The sequence below is a fragment of the Dermacentor silvarum genome, chromosome 8, assembly GCF_013339745.2.
Source record: "Dermacentor silvarum isolate Dsil-2018 chromosome 8, BIME_Dsil_1.4, whole genome shotgun sequence".
Lineage (NCBI taxonomy): Eukaryota > Metazoa > Arthropoda > Arachnida > Ixodida > Ixodidae > Dermacentor > Dermacentor silvarum.
Window position 1 is genome coordinate 106412662 of NC_051161.1, and position 17612 is coordinate 106430273.

The following is a 17612-nucleotide window of genomic DNA, read 5'->3' on the forward strand; positions in this document are numbered from 1 at the left end:
GTCTGTCTGTCTGTCTGTCTGTCTGTCTGTACCACTCCTGCCTTGGTTGCCAAAAGGCCGCTGGTAGTACTGAATAATGATATGTATGTATATATATATATATATATATATATATATATACATATACCAGGGTAATTTCTGCAACCGGAAAGGGCTGTAATGTTCGCGTAAGATCACCTCTAATGTCCCATGTGTCATATGTATACTACGCTGATCATGGTACATCAAAATTCTAATTTAAGCGCAAGAAACTTAGCGCATAGCATATGCTACTGTTTTTGGCACGCTGGAGCAAGCTATAAGAGCGTAAGAACAACACAAGCATGAAGTGATTCTCAAATAAAGTAAGACAAAGGAAACTTATCTAGCTACACGCCCACAAAACATTATGTATATATATATATATATATATATATATATATATATATATATATATATATATATTATGAGCGATTACAGGAATGCTTACACACTATCAGACAAGTCCCACCAGACAGTTTTTACGGTAAACTTTATTCTCTTTGTCGGTAGTGGTGCGACCGACGAGCATTTCACTAATTCGCGCGGAAGAAAGGCTTTCAAATTTTTTTACCACCGCGCCGGCATCAGGCGATTAGTCAGGTATTTCCTTCCGAGAAACGTGCGGTTTGTAGCGTTCGAAACGTACCACACGAGACCGCCACGACACCATATGTTCTTCATAACCTCAGTAGTTGCGTTAGTTACCACCCTGGAAGTTCCTCAACTGTTCTCTGAGCGCTTGTATCAGTCGTATAGCGCACTCTACAATTGAAAACAATTTTCGTGGCAGTGTACTTATGTTAATCTAAGATAGAGCCGTTACCGTAAAGCTGGGTTCTTGCTCGTTATTGCAAGCAATGTCGACCTATAATGACGGCGTTTCCACAGAGGCCCAAACAAACTCTTTCCACTTAATACCACGTAGCGCTCAACCCAAAGATGCATCACAGGGGAACTGGTAACAACTAAGACAAAAACGTTGTCGCAGTTTCACCTGAAAGGCGAAGCATCAATTGCGATAGCAAATTTGAAGAGAGCTATACGGAGTAATGATAGCAGCTTTATCAGCTGTATAAACTTGGACATGCGGCAGCACCGGCAACACGCAGAACTGTTGTCGACGCCGCCGGCGTTTTGCCCGCGTTCGCTCAAAATGCGTGCGGCGTTGGTGACTGTTGCCGGAGCCTCTGATATAAATAGGCACTTGGTGCCGCAGCTAAACGTCGGCCTCCCTTCCCTGCCCCTCCCTCCCCCCTCCCCCACAGCCTTTCGCGCGTCGGAAGAAGGTACGTTTTACTCTACATATATGGTGATTGTAGAGGAGGAAAGAGACGCCTACTTCTGCAGCCCTTAAGGGAGCACAGCGCAGAACTGACGCTGCGCCGTGCTCCCTATTGGGCAGCAGAAATAAGCGTCACTTTCTTCTTCAATAAAATCACTACTACTACAGCGCAGAACGCGCGTTTGTTCTCAGCCGTGCGTTCACTCCCTGTGAAAGCGCGCGTCCCTCGCGCCCTTTCACTCGCACATACAGCGTTCGACGGCGCGCGGCGATGATTTCATCTCCATTGACGTCATACGGAACCTCACGGCGACGGCGACGGCGACGGCAGAAATCTGCTTTTGAGTGTCCATATAATTGCTATCGCAATAAATTCAGCGACGATTACGATATTCCCTAACGCGAACTTTGAGCGCAGCTGTTTCGGCGTTTTGAAATTAAGCACCCCAAAATTGCACAGGAACTATCGAAAGTGATTTCCAAAGTAAGCGAATAGCCTTAGGCCACAGAAGTCAAGTGAGCCCACAATAGGATCACTCCAGAAGTATATACTGCTTTTGTCAATAACGGTGCTGTATGCGACGGCTGCGCAAGGTGTCGTATACATGTATTGGTAGAGGCGGCATGACAGCGTGACGATAATCCAATTAGGACGGTGAAAATGACGATGACGCGACTACAACGGCATCACGACCAGGATATCATGACGACAGCTTGATGACGATGGCATGACAAAGGCTGCGCACCTGCACTTCTTCGCTCGTTGGCCCCATGAAGGCTGGACACTCCTCCGACCCCTCGCTTCATAGCCATGCAGATCCCATGCACTCCAAAGTCAGTCCAAGCGAGACTGCGGTGCGGCCAAGAAGGAAGTACTGAGATAAAGTATAGCTAGCGTTTGTCAACAAAGGCTTCCTGCAACTGTGTTGCGCGTGAGCGCATGCTGTTTTAGTTGCTCCTTGCGAGAATGGTCGAAAGAGCCAAATAAATTTATTCGCTTTAAAACAAGCCAAGCGCGTAACGGCACCGCTATTAGCAGTAGCAACGAGGTTTCGCTTCGGACACCTTTTAATGACCTTCGATATCTTTTTTTCGTTTTTCTTGCTTGTCCTTTTTTTTCGGTTTTTTTTTTTTCAATTTCTTCTCGTTGTGTTTTTTCTGCGCATGCACGGTAACGATCTGTGTGATTGTTTTGCACATTAACGGCTTTCTTTTACTATTGCTCGCGTTTCTTCACCTGCTGGAACCATCTTAACCTTACGATGTACCAACTCGCCCAGCAAACCACCCTATACTTAACATTTATTTCCAGTTTCAGAGCTGCTCAGACTGCCCGGCGATATATACAACGCTACGCTCTGCGCAATAAAAAAAATAAACGTCGCTTAGAGGCAAGCTCTGCATTTCACGTGCAGCACAACAACAGCTGTTGGTGCCGCGACAATAAAATCGTTAAAATAACTTCTGGGATCACAGTGATGCCAGCTGCACGAAAGCTTATGAGGGTGAGCACCGGGGCGCACAGACTATGGCAGAGACAATAGCTTTCATGTACCCGCGATTGTCGCAGTTGGCATACTGCCATGCACTCCACCTTTCGTCGGATGAAACGCAGTATGCACTCTTCCTCGCACCTGTGTCTAAAGTGGTTCGGAAAAGAAAGCCAAGTCTATGTCGTCACTATAAGTTGTGATGTCGCGAAAGAATGCAGTCCCGTTTGCTTTTACTAACGGTAGAATGTGCTTACTTCAATAAAAAAGAAGTGAAGAAAGGAAGTCGACAGGCTTTCTGCCCCGTCAAACAGAATCACCCACTACTATCGCAGCTGCGTGCGTTATTCACTGGCCCGCAACTGTGAAAACACTTCGCCATACGAAGTTGTTGAAGTGGTCGTAATACCCACCTTTGCTCTGACACCCAGCTCTCGTGACATCACCAGATTACGTCCCCTCTCGCCACCTTGCAGATCCCCAACCACCGCTACTTCCTCCCCTCAGATTTTTTTTTCCTTTATATACTTGACACTGGCGCTGCTGATCCGTTGCTGGAGCGCATGCTGCCCATTCAATGCCGTACACCTTGCGCTGTCACGTGCATGTCCCCGAATAGAGTGTTACAACATGCGCATCTGCGCGTCCCCCCCCCCCCTCGTGTGAGGCAGCGTGCAGTACATAGCCGCACAACTATTATTCGCAGCGAAGAAAGAAACTCGAGTGCCAAGGAGGGGACGACTCCGGCTATAGATATTGTTTTTCAATGGTGCGCCGCTCAGGCACCGTCCTCACTGCGTTGTAATGATAACATTGCACGTGGCATCGTGAAAGCTCCTGATCCTGCGTGGTGAGAAACCTGTTTTCCAAGTCTTTATTCTATTAGTAATGAAGATTTTATGTGCACTCGCTAAATTTGATAAAGCTTGACATGGCACGTGTATTTTTCTCCGCTGCAATGAATTTCTGTGAGCAATCGTTCGCCATGGCTATAGAAACTGAAATACGTCAACCAGGTGACCAGCAGACGCAGTGCCAAAGCGTATATAGGCGCCCCGGTATTGCTTATGAAAACGTACGATATAGCGACACTTCAGAACATACAAGGACACGCTCTTTCTCAGATGTTAAGGTTTTCCGCGGTGTACTTGAACCGTTGCAAAGCTTACCATTCCCAGAGAGCACGCAATCTCGACTTCCATAGCTACTGAGACGCTTAGAGCGCATATTAAGCATTTTCCCCGCATGCCCTGAGCACCATTTCGCTTCATTGCCAGTGTAGAGACCCCAGGCTACATTTTCAAGAACAATGTTTACTCACCAACCATTCCTTCAAAAGAGCTTCGCACCAGCTGCAAGATCTCCATCTCCCTTGTGGTGTATGCAGAAACCTCAAAAACGCGTTCAAATACCAGGGATTTCAAATAATGCCCAGACATTGTCAGCACTCTTAAAGTAGCTTACTCTGTCACTGTGATGAGGAGAAGAAAAAAGAAGAGAAGAAGGAAGAGGAAGAAGGTTGACGTGGTCTGGAAGGAGCGCGGTGGGAAATGGGAGAACACGGCTCTAAGAAAAGAAGGAAGAAGTCCGCTAGGAGACTGGGCGAAGACAACAACAACAGGGCGGTGAACCAATGGCGTCGATATCGAAGAGTTGAGTATAGGAGGAGGACACCAGTGGCCGTGCACCAGTCGGGCTTGATCCTCCACGCCCCGCGGCTGTGCACCGTGGTGGCCAGCAAAGGCTTGGTCCGAGGACAACGGCACCGTCCTATGCTACGGGGATAACCTCACCGACAACATTGCTCGATTTTGTGTGTCTGTCCTGCTTCATGTCTCGTGCACCGGTAACCATGACAGTCACTATTGCACGAAATGTACGCAGACCGCGTTCACGTGTACACGGACGGTTCAGTCACGCCTACCTATTCAACTGCCGCGGCTTTGTTCCGGCCCGCCCGGTCGCAGTGAAATTTAGAACGCCGCACGCATGTGACCATACCCACAGGAATCAGAAATTACCACTATTCATGCCGCTGTTAAATATATTGAACGAGAACCGCCATGCAAATGGGCAGTCTTCTGTGATTATAAGCAGCTCTTCAAAGCCGGCAGGCGGCACTGCGTCATGTACTGATTATTTAAAACATAATAGAGATTTACAATCGCACTGTTGAAAAAGGGCACGATGTTATTTTCCAGTGGCTAACTGGCCATTGTCGCATTTAAGCAAATTTTCGGCATTTCGGCTGATGAGGCTGCTAGATCATCCCCCGATAACGCACTGACAATGATCACACCACAGTCAAGAACGGACACAGTGAGGGAACTTAAAGAAATTGCTCGGGACATCACGATTCCTCTTTGCCAGAGAATTGCAACTTTCGTTTGTGCATGCTTGATCCATCACTGCAAACGGCGATTGCCACCGAACCTCTCCTGGTAGGACACTATTGTGCCTGTTCGATTGGGCGCAGCTTTCTCAAACTCATACTCCTTCCTCATTGGAATGGCTGACTCAAGTATATGCGACCACTGTAACCGTGAGGAGACCATCGCGCACCTCCTCTGCCACTGCACCCGCTTGTATACGTCCAAAGTCAGCCTCTTCGAAGCGTACTCAGCCGACGGGATGGTAGGTCCTAGTTAGACGTACGCATCTTGATGTTTAGTGTTAGTTTCACTCAGGCCAATGTACGCACCACGATGTAAAGGCACACACCTGCTCAGCATAACGCTAATGTGTGCGCGCACATTTTTTCTAGACCTGGGGATAGGTCTTGCTTAGGGAAACGTCAAAATTTCTCCAAATCTAGGGAAATTTTGCAATAATACGTAAAGGGGAAAAAAGAGCTCAGAGAGGAGTGAAACCACTGCTACGACGCCTTGATGACCAATACGTGGAACTGTTGACGCGATGGGGTGTTGTGAGTTCCGCCACCTCAAACTACTTCTGCATTACTAGCAAACGAAGTGCAACCTATGATACTTCGTCGCAGTGATCGCATCTCACGATAGAAATTTAACGACAAGTTGTGGATGTCCTTGACTCGTTAGAAGAGCACAGCCACTGTGCTATTGCCGCTTGTACTTCTAGCTGGGCTTTCGATTGATGTGCCCTTTCAACGAAATATTTCAATGAAATATGAAAAACCGATATAACAAATCTATGCTGAAACAGCAAACAAAGCAGCACAGGCCAATCTCGGCATAAGCGACGCTTGTACCAAGCGCTGGTTTCGACAAGGCGGTCATCGCGCGGCACCGCAGACTATTTACGCAAACTTAACTAGGACCCAGTATAGGCAGAGCAATCTTGGACCGAGTCCCATTGTAGAGTCCCAGTGGTAACGTGTTTCACTGAGTTTTGGCGTGGATGTAAGAAAGAAACTAGGCCCCGAGTCTGTGTGGCTGCGCTCCGATATGACGTGTACCTGTCGTTGTGCTACGTCAGCGCGTCAAGGCATGCAATAACCTATAGAACGTATTTTACATTGGCATTGCCAAGTGGTTCTGGTTCCGTTCTGACACATTTTGTAAGGGTGGTCCTGTGGCCATCTTCCGTAAAATTCGAATGAGATTCCGTGTCAACCTTATCAGATTGCTGTATTCCAAACTTCTTTAACGTGTAGAGAGCTCAAAATACAAGAACGCCAACGTCTTCTGCGAATGTGACTTCAAACAGGATGCTGTGGTGTTAGCACAACAACTTGTACTACGCCACCATTTCAGCTTTCGCGTAATGACTTCATTATTTCAGTAATTTAAAACAAGCTTACACTTAAATGTGAACTATATATGTCAATAGAATAATACGAAATATTTTTAAGAAACATGCAAGGGCATGCTATAAGATAACAGGAGGTTATTTATTTATATAATAACAGGAGGTTATTTATTAAGGCTTTTAAATAAAATCGATTTAGTGCCTACTTCATAGCCCAACCAACTTTTCTACGCAGAAGCCGACAAACTGGGTCCTGTTGCACCAACTCAATTCACGAGAATGCCCAAATTGCAACAAAGCAATTATGTAATTCTACAACTTGAGTATCTCGATTTGAATACAAATCTCAAGAGAAGGATCAGACATACTATTCCCAATAACGTGCTTTTCTGATTTCAGAGGCCCTTGATTAAACCCCACTCGGCAAATAATGTGTGAATGAGCGAGACATTCGCTGACATGATCATCGTAGGCCCTTACGTTGTGCCAAGGTTGCTACTCTGCAATGTACTTTTTCTTTCTTTTCAAGAGAGCTCTAAGCACATACTGCGTCCACGTGTACCTCCGTATCCAGCTCCAAGTAGGGTGCATCCGGGTAACAGAAGTGACGGTACACTGAAAAGATTATGCGCACGAGGAAGCCTGTTTGGTCAGTGGCGTTGAGCAGCGCACGTGTAAAGCATACAGCTTCTGCAGAAAGACGCGTTGTTTCATGGGTTCCAATATTTCCTTTTCTTTATCTCTCGCTCTCTCGGCGAAATCGGAGTTATTTTTACCTACCACCTCCTGCCAACTCATATATTTCCCATTTCTCTCAGTAAAGACAGCCTACGTACTACCGATTCGAGAAAGCTTTAAATCCACCTATAGCATACTGCGCTCGGTAAGATAAGGAGAAGGAGTGCGTTCTTTTCGCACGCCTGAAGAACGGTGGCACATGGTATTAAAACACAGCTCCTTAAAAAGTCCACTCATGCTGTGTTCACGCGTCTCAGGTTTACATAAAAAGGTGCCACTTTACAGGCGGCGAGCTACCACAGCTGTTTCGGTAGGTGCGCGATACGCGATAATCGCGAATCGGCCCAGTAAAGGGCAAGGTTTAAACGAAATCTGGATGAGAGAGCGAAAGAGAGAGAGAGAGACGGCGTAGCTCCAGCACTTGTGGGAGGAGAGAACAATGACATTAGGGCGGAGCGTTCCGCCGCAGTTGCGGAGCGCGGCGCAAAGCCGTTCGATTGAGGAAGGGCATCCCACCTCTCCTCCTCCACAAACCTGAGCCCAGCTGGGCGAATGGGATGGCGGCGTAGGTGACAAGAGACCGGGGGTTCCCCTTCTCGGTGGGCGGGGCTCTCGAAAGAGCTCTGCCCCCTTTCCCACCTCGTGCAGCTTCCCGGCTGTGCACCTCTTCGGCCGGACGTAACGCGTGTCAGGTATGCGGTGCTTGTTTGTCGTTGTTTGCAGTCGACAAAAAGAGAGAGAGAGAGACGCAGTAGCGTAACAACCCGCAATAGAAAAACGCAATGACTTTTCTCCTCACTCACATTTTGCGCGTAACACCCTCTCCCGTTTTCTCCACTCCACTGAATCCCGCTACCTGCACCGCCTCCGTTCGGCAGCGGCCTGGACATGTCCCGAACAGCGACTGACTTCATGTTCCCGCACGATGCGAAGTCTCTGCCCGGTTCTACATGTTATTCCCAACGGGAATGGTGACGCTTTAGCGTTACATCGGCGATGCTAGTCGGCAAAAGTGCAGTTTTTGCCTACTCATTTTGATATTGGAACTCATACACTCAATCACTCAAGCACTGCATCGCCAAACGTGTACGGCGACATTGTCCCACCATTTCGGCCAGCGGGAACCGAACCAGGCGGAAAACTGTAAGCAAGATCTGAACCGAGTTGTGCGCCATGGCGGCTACCGCACGAGAATGAAGATGCCTTTGAGGAATTCCTGGTGGCACTGGCCTTGCCGGACATTCCACGTGCTTCGGCGATGAGGAGGCTACAGCACGACTGAGGTAAGTTAGATCCCCATCGTGCAATTCAGGCCATCGTGCGCTGAACCTGAAGCAGTACATAGGAATTGCTCTCGGAATTTCTCTGTTGAAGCACCCTCGGCAGCTAATAACATGGTTCTGACGTACTTCTGAGCGTTTCTATTTGAAGGCTTCGCTTTGCGCAGGGCTAAGCACACTGAACAGAACTGACTGACCATGTCTCACCACATGTACATCGTTATCCCTTCAATCTTCCCTTCCCCACACATATTTCCATTAGTTCTTTAGTTATTTTCGCGGTACTTCACAGCATTTGAAGGAAACTCGCTTCAAGCCATGAATTTGCAGAAGCATAGCCGTACGCATCTGCACTCATTGGCGACTCCGCGGAAGAAACCTTGAAATCAAGGTGGATGGTTTAGCGAACGTATAAAGCAAGTTTTCCTACGAGGACGTCTTGAAAGCAATACTTATAGTGAGACCGATCTTTATTTTGTAGGATGAAGCAATGAAGGCAGTGTACAGTGAGGGTTGGAATTAACAAAAAGAAACCCGCCGTCCCACTTTTTTGAGAACGCGTAGTAAAGCTACAACGGTTGCCACGACACGTTAACGTACTCCTACGTACGCCTCATAGGCTCATACTATGCCTGTTATCACTTGTGACTGCCATGCCGCTGTGACTGCGGGACTAGGGCATTCTGCAGCCGAGAACGAGGACACGGCTTCAATTTCCAGTCATGGCAACCGCATTAGGACTGGGGCGACGTGCAAAAAAAGAGTCAAACTCGGCAAAAATGATTCAGGAGCCGGCTACAAATGCGCATATTTGATAGTGTCGGAGTTGCTCCAGTACTATCAATCGATCAGTCAACCGCACGATGAACTTGAGATTAATCTGTGCACCTCTCAATTCAATTTTACCAATATATATGGTCCTGGGCACCTTACTTCAACTGTAATGTCCTACTGAGTACTATTCGAAGCCCCAAAATGCCCAACAGGATTTATTCATGCATCAAACAGTCTATGTAGTGAAAAAGATCACATCCTAATCTTCTGTTGATAGGCATCTGTATCCGACGCGCCTGCCATCTATCCCTCCAGACATGAACCACATGATGATGAAGTCTTACTCGCTGAATAATACAGATAAGCTGCGGTGACAACTTATCTAAACCGCACTCATGCAGCTATATTGGACATTCTGGACGCCGCCTTCTGATTTTTCAGCATAACCAATAGAGGTGTTGTGGTAATGGCATGAACAGTCCACATTAAGAGTTCCTTTCGCGCAACCTTTTCCTTCATGTAAAGCGTGCTGAGTTTACTTCTGAAGGGGCAAACACTGTAGCAGTAATTGCAGCATAGGTTTGATGTTTGAAAGGGGCAACTGCATGGTTCGTGTCGGCAAGACAGTTTCCGCAAGGCGGTTTCAGTAACAAGACTTTCCCACGTTGTAGTGAACACGACGCAGCCAAGTCTCGCACCCCATTTCAGCCCCATATAGGCCGGCTTTACAATTCTTTTAAGTGTCTCAATTTCACATATCGCTGTGCATCAGACAACGAAGCTGCTGAGAGTGTTACCCCAGGTGGTCAAAATTAATCCGGAGCCCTCCACTACGGCGTGCCTCATAATCAGAAGTGGTTTTGGCACGTAAAACCCCAGAAAGAAGAAGAAGAGTGTTTCGAGCCCAGCGCTGAAGTTAAGGCCAACGAAGAAGGTTCCTCTGAACACGAAAATAGTTGTGAAGTAGGCTTTCTTGAAGGCACACTGATTTGATATTTTCGACAAATATATATATATTTGTGCGTGTGTTAAATGCAGGTACTGGAGCTCTAGACTCTGCAAAAAAAAAATAGTGACAATCCTCAGAGTGCCGTTTATAATTTGATAAAATAGGTTTTCGACAGCCTGTTTCAGTTTCGTTTCCTACGAGGATACTGTGTCGTGACGTCCCGACGCAGTATGTGGCCGTGTGGGAGCAGGACATTGGCGACCTTTTGAAACTCGCTCCAGCTCGCTCTCTCATTGATTATGCTGCGACATCGGCCCTCACACTGAGTAGCAGCATGCGAGGCGACCGAGCAAGCCGGAGCAAGTATCAAAACATCGCCAATGTACAGCTTACACGTGACCACATATACAGGGTGTTTCAGCCAAGACATTCAAAATTTTTTAAAGGTTGCCTTTGGTAGATAGCCCAATTCTAGTTAATGAGCTGGTCTACTCGAAGCGGCGGACATAACTTGCGCACAAAATTGCAATGCATAACCGACTAATTAACAAAAATTCACTGAATAAGTTTTTATCTAATTACCTGATGGCCCATATTGCAATTTACAAATTGTAGCCCTGGGGTTCGCAAGGCGGATCCACTTAGAATGAATTCTCGGGATGACGCCAGTTTCGATATATTAATTCTCGAACTTTGCGGAGAAATGCATTGGCGTTCCAGTTACTTTTGTGCTTCAAGGCATGAAGCGAGGTTTTTTTAAGAAAGTAACTGGAACGCCAGTGCATTTCTCCGCAAAGTTCGAGAATTACTATCTCGAAACTGGCGCCATCCCGAGAATTCGTTCCAAGTGGATCCGCCTTGCGAACTCCATGGCTACAATTTGTAAATTGCAGTATGGGCCATCAGGCAATCAGATAAAACTTAATTAGTGAATGTTTGTTAATTAGTCGATTATGCATTGCAATTTCTTGTGCAAGGAATGTCCGCCTCTTCGAGTAGACCAGCTCATTACCTAGAATTGGGCTATCTGCCACAGGCAACCTTTAAAAATTTTTGAAAGTGTTCGCTGAAACACCCTGTATATTCCGTCGGAAGGTCACGCCACAGTATCCTCCTGAGAAACAAAACCGAAGCTGGCTGTAGAAAACCTGTGTTATCAAATTCTTAACAGCGGCCTGAGGGTCGTCACAATATTTTCTACGTTTGAGAAGTGTCGGGCTTTCACTTAACGCAAGAAGGTGAATGGCCAGAAATGTCATTTCAGTACCCCTTTAAGCCACCTAGGTTCGTTGTACGTAATTTCCACCGCACACACCGTGTGGTGTGACTAAGGAACTTGAATAAACTAAATCCGTCCTCGTTTATCCCATCCGCGCCTGTGCAAGGCACACTCCCGCCTTGTGGTGCAAGACAGGACTTATAGTGCGTCATCGTCTATTATGCAATATGAAGGTCTTTGGGACAATAATCTTCATTGATTAGTCTGTACTGTATTGGTACTGGACTGAAGTTTGAAATTGTCCTGCCCACAAGTGCAAGTGACAATCATGTTCCCGAGAAGGCATTGTATACAGTCGAACCCAGATATATAGAATCTGATGGGGGATCACAATAAAATTGATATATAGGCATAATTCGATATATGAAATAAAAAATTCATACAAACATTTGCAAGGGGATTGTACTGCTGTTCGGTATACAAAATAATTCGTTATATATGGGTTCTACATATCCGGGTTTGACTGTATAAAGGCGGGAAGTGTTAATGTTTCTTACCGAATTGCTCCGTAATACAGAGCTGCAGTGTGAAGCCGCGTAGGTGGCCTAGTCGAGCAAGGTGGGAGGGATGGTGCGAGGTTGTTTGCGGCCAGTTCCATTGCGTCATCGCCGTTAGTTTGCCTGTATATATATTATATCACCTTTCAGACTCAACTCCACTTGGTAAGGAGTAGTACTTGCTAATATTCGTCACACCGGATATCCGGCTTAAGTGGAGGAAAATGACTGCTGTCTTTAAAACCGGTTATGTGGTTATCCGGTTTTACAAAACCGAATATACTCAATATCCGGTTTGTTGAACCGGATATTCGAACGCGAATATTTCGTACCAACAATTCTCTTCATTGAAATATTAGATTTCATCCACATGTATTACGATATCACATGCAAGCTGCAATATTTCACAGCCTATAAAACACACTGTTCATTAGACGCTGTTAATCATCAAAATGTGTTCACAAATTATTCATTTATGCTCCCGTTTATGCTTCATGTGTCCCTCCATACCGACAAAGGGCTGCTAAATTTTTTTTCTGCAAGTACGTACGCCGCTTTACGTGTCCGATAAATATGCGGGGCAAAAATATGCGAACGTTTCCACGAAGCTCGTAGGTTGTAGTCAGAACAGCATATAGAAAATAAAGAGCTTCAAAGATTTCTCTGATTATTGTGGCTAACCATTCTGGTGACATTTCTGGTTAACCAATGAGCTTCGTTACCCATGAGTACATTACATTGGTGACCTCCTCTGTGGCTACATCGTGCAGTTCTCTTAAATAGTAATTCCGGCAGCAATGACCCGCGTTAAAGGTTGTCTCTATCCATTAAAGCGCGAGCCTTCTCACGCCTACGGCTCCACTGTAGGGTCATATTTCTCATCGATGGCGCTTACACACTGTTACCTGAGGCATACACTGCTCAGGTAACCTTCATTTCACTTTGTCGATGTTTCTTTACAGGTGCCGTCAATTTTAGTTCAACAAAAGTTGATAAATGCGTATGGAAGAAAGTGTCAAAGGTCACCCTCAGCGATTTAGCCAAATGTTCATGACTCCACGAACAAAAGATGCGTTTAAATTTACGAAACTAGCCCACGTTTACGACCGGGGTGGTGTGTGTGTTGATGACGCAAACACAGTTCTTACTTAGCCCTAGCTATTTTGTTAGGAGACCAATGTACTGATGGCACTTTTTATGCTCTTATTGAAGGTGTCCCAGCTAACGTTAGCCAACCTGTTAAACCATTTCGCACAATATACGATTGGGGAGCTTCAGCATTCAGTCACCAGACCACTTCCGCCACGAGGATAATTATTCAGTGCTAAGTAGCCAGCCCATCAGATGACATCATTTAATAAGTTATTAATTCTTAATTCAACGCATGGTTTCTCATGAAAAAAGTGTTGTTACGTCCCGAAATAATACATTTCATCATTTTCATTACACTATGTCTCACGTAAATATTTTTCCACGCTTCACCGACAGCACGCAAAGCACGCAAAGTCGCGCGTGACTGCGCATCCCGACATCGCGACACCAGTGGTCCGAAAAACGACCCGACAATGTCCTCTCGCTGCCTGACTTCCGGCAACCGTCTAGAAGTGACAAAATGTCGGTGTCGGCTTCTGCTGATCGCGTGCCGTGTGCACCGCGTGACGTTCGCAGCCTGTAGCAATGACCAGGTGGTTGCCAATTCAGTCAATGAGCGGAATTGAGTGGCGCAGCCGTGGTGGCTAGCCCACCGGGCACGTATCGCCCCCCCCCCCTCCAAAAAAATTTTCTGTTAATATGTGCCAGGTGCATTTGTCACTTCCCAAATGTTCTTTGTAGCGTGGTTACATGTATGCTCGTGACGTCTTACAATCAATCTCCTTCTTTACAACAAGGATCGCCCAGCATTTGGATCTTTCGAAATCTCGGAAAGTTGCAAACATGAGGGGAATTTTTAAATAACGGAGGACGGCCATCCACAATAAGCGTTAGTGAAACTACAGAAAGAGAGAGAAACATGAAAGGTGTGCAGCAAAATAGCCATATTTTTCACTTAGTGTTTTGTTTCCTCAGAAAAGAAGAATTCTACAGTGTACCTAAGCGTCACGTTGCTAAGAACGAGTGGGCACGTATTATAGCACTTTTAGGCTAGTGTCGATGAGGAAAGAACTTTCTGGAAACGACTTCTCTAATAGAGTTAAGATGACCGCGGTACTTGAAGCTGACTTGAAGCTCCTTGCTACGCCGTTTTCTACAAACAATTGAATGCGTAATCGAGTCATTCCGAACAATGCGCCCCCTATAGGACGGAGTAAGCAAGAAACAGGTCGAAGTGCGTGGGGAAGGTACATATTTCCGAAAAGGCGCGTAGAAGGAGGGGAAAGGCGAAGAATGTTGACAGGACACGACGCAGGTGCCACGGGCCACCTTTCTTCGCCTTGGCCCTCGTTCTACACTCACTTTCTAAAACTAAACAACAGCAACTCACCCATTGCGCTCGACTGCATTTGGTGGTATAGATATGTCCACTACTCTCGCTGGAAATGGATTAGATTGCAGTGAAAGATGACTGCGGTGAGACGAAGCTATGCTTTACCTTCACACATGGTTCGAGCTTTCACGGCACGTGGCTTTTATCAATCTTAATGTTCATCGTCTTCGTTGTGGATGTCGAAATTTACCATGTTAAAGCAGATAAGCTTCCTCGTCTGGACATTCTACACTGCAAATGGTGACTGATCGTACTATTTGATGCGGCATCGAGACCTATATTTGAAACATCGAAACGTAGGTGAGGAGGAAGGGATCGCACTCGCTGTTGATGTTTATGGAGGACAACCAACCCCACAATGATCACCGGGGGTATGTAGACGAGGCCATCATCAACCTGTATGGCTAAAGCTGCACGTGTACGCGCACGCACTCACACATTACCTCATTCATTCACTTACTAACTCACTCATTAAATCATGCACTCATTCACATGCTTCCAGCTTTCACACCGAATATCTCTTGTACAAAACCTTTGTTGAGCTTGACGTTGTATTTGGGTAGGTCCAGCCATAACTACATGTCTGGTACCAAAAGCCCGTAACTAGAATCATTGCCAACATAAGGTAGCCGACGAACTGCCTTTGTTGTCGCTAGGTTTTTTTTTTTTTTTTTTTTTTTTTTTTTTTTTTTTTTTTTACACCGGGCACACTGTCCCAAATGCAGAAAACCACGTAATCCCAGCAGAAGGGCGATGCAAGATTACTTGAAAGAGACGAAAGCACAGCAGAACTCAGCAAACTGCTCGTAAACGTGTCGCCATAAACATATATACAGCTAATTTGTGCGCTGTTAGAACATGTGCGGCAGAGGGACCAGTATAAATACGAAAAATGATAATAATAATAATGAAACACTAGCCTTTCTCCCAAAGGCAAACAAACCTCGCGAGCCATAAGTACTGCTCACAAATCCCACGAGTTCCCTGCAAACAGTTTTCGTAGACGGCCAGCTTAGCGCAGCCCTCAAAATCTTCAAAACCCATACACAAAGCACCGCGCACTTTTAAACAAGCACGAGTGTTTCCGGGTAAAGCGATCCCTGGGAGAGTGTTCAGCTGCTCGCCGGCGAGAAACTATCGGCCCGCGTTCGGCACTTTGTTGAGCGGCAGGGACACATTGCTTTTCTAACTTCCCCTCTCGTCGTCCTCCACCCAACCCTCGTTCAGCACCCCTTGTTATTGTTTTGTCTTTTTTTATGTAACTTTCACTGCTACCCTTTGTTCGTCTGCGTACTGAGGGCGTGGAAACTGGATCCACCCTAAACGACACTCATCCGGGAACCCGTAAGTCCTTTCGAGTGGCATCAGTGATGGCTCAGGGTATAGGGGGGTATAGAGCCATTGCGGACTGCCAGTGATCGGGGTTCTTGAGTAAATAGTCGCCGTATACGATGTAGGCCTTGCCGCCTCTCTGTGCCCTCAGTTCTATTCCCCAGCGTCCTCATGGGCGGTGTGCATCTTGCCCGTTTGCAAGTCTACACTGCCTTTGTGTACTGGCGCAGCGTGCGTGTGTGTGTGCGTCCGTGCGTGTGTGCTTGCTTGCATGATGTGTGAGGAGTCAGGAAAAACGTATCCTTCCCGCTTAGTCCCTAAAGACACCCAGCCACGCTCGTGGTCCTTTCCCGAAAAGCCACCGGCGTGACGGGGGCGCCACCGTCACGCCGGTGTTAAACGCGTACAAATGCCGGGACCATTTAAAAAGTACAGTGTTTAGTGAGATGACTAGGGTTGTGTATAGCCTGATTAAAAAGCATTATTATTCATGGTTTTGTTTCATGTTTGATGTTACTCTTGTTTAATACCCACCTGAGCATTGAAGAACCGTGACTTCTTTCTGAGGTCCTGGGTGGTCCTCACCAAGAAGACGCAGCTGCGGTTGAACCGAACAGAGAACTCTTTATTAAACGAACTTAAGAAATTGGAAGAAAGCGCTCTTAATAAATTAAATCTAAACTTGTCCAGGCTCCCTGCAACCGTCGTTGGCCGATCAACCTTGGCCCCGGCGATACGCACTAAAAATAATAAATTGGCAATTATAAAACAGCGGGAAAAATAAAAACTTAGCACTTCTTGCATATTGTGACATAGGAACCGAAGCACACAGTTTTCTATGATATACATATAGTCATTTTCAGGGAAAAAAAAACTAAAAAATTTAACTTTAGAGTTTTATGTGCCAAAGCGACGACCTGATTACGAGACACGCCCGTAGCGGGGACTCCAGATTATTTTCAACCACCCGAGGTTCTTTAACGGGCACCCAATGCACGGTTCTAGAGCGTTCTTGCATTTAGCCTCCATCGAAATGCGGCCGCTGCAGAAGGCAATCCAACAGGCGTCCTCGTGCTTAGCAGCCCAACGCCATACCCACCAAGTTGCGTAAGAAAAAAAAGAAAAGAACAGAAAAAAATCGACAGTATATACTGCTTTCCGAAACCACGTATGAAATATCAGACCTAATCAAGGACAAAGCGTGCAAATCAAACAATTTTAACACCATACTGTTAAGGGCCCCGCGACGCCAAAATCTGGTGTGGGTATCTGAGTCGACGGAGTTGTCCGTGAGCAAAAATTTTCGTATATATTTAGGTATATGTACATACAACGCCTTGCTATACGACATGCGTTATATGCGGGTTATACTGCCACACCATTCCATCACTAAAGTTGCTCATACCTTCTCTTGAATTCTTGACAAAGCTATTTCTCGGAATTTTGACAATTACAGCCCACAAACAAATGTCACGAAACAAAAGACCGACGGCGCATGCCTTTTACAACGAAGCTGCATGTGGCTAACCTATTCGTCCGTGTGTATCCTGTACGCCGAAAACTATCATCAGCAGCAATGGCTCGAGCGTCGTCTTCTTCCACAGCTGGCTCGTTGGCGTCCCTCGGCGCAACCGCGCGAACGCGCTCGTGCCACTCCTCCCGCGTTCGTCGTCTTCTTCCGGAGCTGGCTCAGTTGCCGCTCATCATTCCAGCGTAGAATTTCACTTCTCTTCTGTCCTCGTAATGGGGAGGCCTTGTT

The 17612-nt window shown here is 46.4% G+C and overlaps 1 protein-coding gene across 1 annotated transcript in view; it reads left to right on the forward strand.

Moving 5' to 3' along the window:
- Positions 1 to 7927: 7927 nt before the first annotated feature.
- The window catches only part of LOC119461605 (single-minded homolog 2), a 108949-nt gene continuing 99264 nt past the window's right edge, over positions 7928 to 17612 (forward strand). The window contains exon 1 of the mRNA XM_049655174.1: positions 7928 to 8540. The gene's annotated coding sequence lies outside the window, so the exon portion shown is untranslated. The remainder of the gene's footprint in view (positions 8541 to 17612) is intronic.